The following is a 2,971-nucleotide window of genomic DNA, read 5'->3' on the forward strand; positions in this document are numbered from 1 at the left end:
TGTCCTGGAACTCACTTTGTAGACCAGGCTGGCCTTGAACTCAGAAATCCGCCTGCCTCTGCCTCCCGAGTGCTGGGATTAAAGGCATGAGCCACCATGCCCGGCAACACATACACTTTTAACAAGAATGCTAAGAGCATACAGTGGGGAAGTAATAGTCTTTCAATAAATGGTTCTGGGATAGCTGCTTATCCACCAATGATAAACTGCCCCCCCCCCATGTATAAAAGGTGTGTGCTTTAACTACTTGGGTCACTTCTATCCTGATTTCAGAACGACCCCAGCATGCTGGATTAATAAACCTCTTGCTTTTTGCATCGATCTCTGTCTCTGTGTCTTTGTGAGTGGGACATCCCGGATGTAAGACTTTTCGGGTCTTACATACTTCATATGTGCAAGTGCTCTCAGAAGTCAGAGGGAATCAGATGCCCTTAAACTGACGTTTTACGCAGTTGTTAATAGCCCCATGTTGGTGCTGGGAACCAACTGAACCTGGTCCTTCCTCTGCAAGAGCAGCACACATTCTTAACCACTAAGCTATCTCTTCAATCCCTGATACAAGTTTTCTTAAAGGTTTTATTTTTAATTGTATGTATGTGTGTGTATGTTTATGTGGGGTATTCACATCTGATTATTCAGATGTGAGTGTGTCAGATGCCCTGGAGCTAAAGTTACAAGTAGTCATGACACACCAAGCAGCTATCTTATCACACTGAGTTATTTCCCAGCCCTGAATGATACATTATTGGGAAAAAAAATTATAATCTCTCATAATATTGAATTTTACAGAGGATTCTTAGATACAATACTAAAATCACAACCAATAGAAGAAAAATACATACCTAATTTCAAAAATGTTAAAAATATGTTTTGCTTCAAAGGACACACTACAGTGAAACTGGGCACTATGGCACATATATTTTATAATCTCAGCACTCTTGAAGTAGAGGCAGAAGGACCACAAATCCAAATCATCTTCACCACACAGCTACTTCAAAGGCTGTCCTGGGCTATAGAAATAACACAGTGGAGATGTTTCGGGACTCCTAGATTTCAGAGCTGAATAAAGAAACAAAAAGTCAGGAAAGAGGCCAGAATCTGACCTCAATAGATGAGATGCCATCTATTACACACAGTGAGAAACACCAACCTTACTGAAGGGGATAGAAGATGTCCAAAGAGGAATGAACTGGTCAAGACTCTTAGAGGACTGGGCAGGGACTTTGGTATGAGGTTGTTGATACAGTAGTGGGGGTAGGGGGTGCAGACTGCAATGACCTCTTCCTCCTTGGGTTGGAGGTAATGATGGGGCAGGGCTGTCTTTAGAAACTGCTTGCCCCAGGGGGTAGGGGTAGGATGTGGTTGACTGATAGCAGTTAGGCAATAATAGCAAGACAGCCTCATGGGACTTCTGATTTTCAGCAACAGAGGCATTTTACCACTGAGGGCTACCATAACAAAATACCTCACATGAATGACTTAAAACAACAGCGATCTATTGCCTCTTGCTCAATACCCTTGTATCGTTTGTATATGCTCGGCCCAGGGAATGGCACTATTAGAAGGTGTGGTCTTGTTAGAGTAGGTGTGTCACGGTGAGCATAGGCTTTAAGACCCTCATCCTAGCTGTCTGGAAGCCAGTATTCTGCTAGTAGACTTCAGATGAAGATATAGAACTCTCAGGTCCTTCTGCTCCTCATGCCTGCTTAGATGCTACCATGCTCCCACTTTGATGATAATGATAATGAACTGAACCTCTGAACTTGTAAGCCAACCCCAATTAAATGTTGTCCTTTATAAGAGTTGCTTTGGTCATGGTGTCTGTTCACAGCAGAAAAACCCTAACTAAGACAACCCTCTCCCCTTCTTTTGTGCAGTACTGTATTTGAAGTATTTGAAGGCAAAGAGCAGTAGGTCTCTAGCTCTGGCACAGAGCTCTTTCACCAACCCTTTGTTTTTGTTGATTGGGTTACTTTTGGTTTTTGTAGATCATTTTTGTGTATGTGTTTGTGTGACTGAATGCCATATGTCCAGGTGCTCATGGAGGCCAAAGAGGGCATCAGATGCCCTAAAGCTGGAGATATAGGCAGTTGGGAGACACCTGACATGGTTGCTGAGAGTTACATTGGTCCTTTGGAAGTACTCTTAAGAGCTCAGTCATCACCCCAGCCCCATGCTTTTCATTTGTTAATTTTATTGTTACTATGTGTATGTTTGGTATGTGTGTGTGTGTTGTGTGTATGTGTCTCCAATTTCCTCCTAGATGAGAATCTTTCATTTTGAAGGGAAGCACATGAGGAAATGGGATTTTAAAAGAGAGGTAAAACAGTCCATCCCGCAGGGGAGCTCCTTAAGCACAGGAAGTAAACAACTCAAATAGTTTCAGGAAGTCCCTGAAACTGACCAAACTCACTAGGCCTCTTCCTTCCCAAGCCTATCTAAGCAGTAAAAACTTCTGAGGGACTTTCTCAAACAAGACAAGCTACCAGGAAGAGGCTCTGATCAGCTAAGCTGTCTGGAAGGAATAGTCAGTATGTTGAGCTGCCTGCAAGCTGTGCAGTGTGTTCCAGGTTTCCAGCTTTTGAGACCCATCACTCACAGTAGGGATGGACTTTTGGTAATAGTTTGAGTCATTTGTGTTTCTGTAAATAACCCTAATAAAATCATTGCTTCACCAGTTGGACTTTGATGGTATCCTTATATTAGTCTATCTCTATTTCCCTACCAGGGTAAATAGACATTTATTTGTATCTCCCCAGGAGGAGCATCATGACAGTATAGGCACTTATGTGCTGTGGAAAACAGGAGACAACTCTTAGGAGTTAGTTCTTTCCTTCAACCATGGTGTCTTAAGAGTTTCAGTTGCGCCGGGCGTTGGTGGCGCACGCCTTTAATCCCAGCACTCGGGAGGCAGAGGCAGGCGGATTTCTGAGTTCGAGGCCAGCCTGGTCTACAGAGTGAGTTCCAGGAC

The sequence above is a fragment of the Mus caroli genome, chromosome 9 (genome assembly GCF_900094665.2).
Source record: "Mus caroli chromosome 9, CAROLI_EIJ_v1.1, whole genome shotgun sequence".
Classification (NCBI taxonomy): Eukaryota; Metazoa; Chordata; class Mammalia; order Rodentia; family Muridae; genus Mus; species Mus caroli.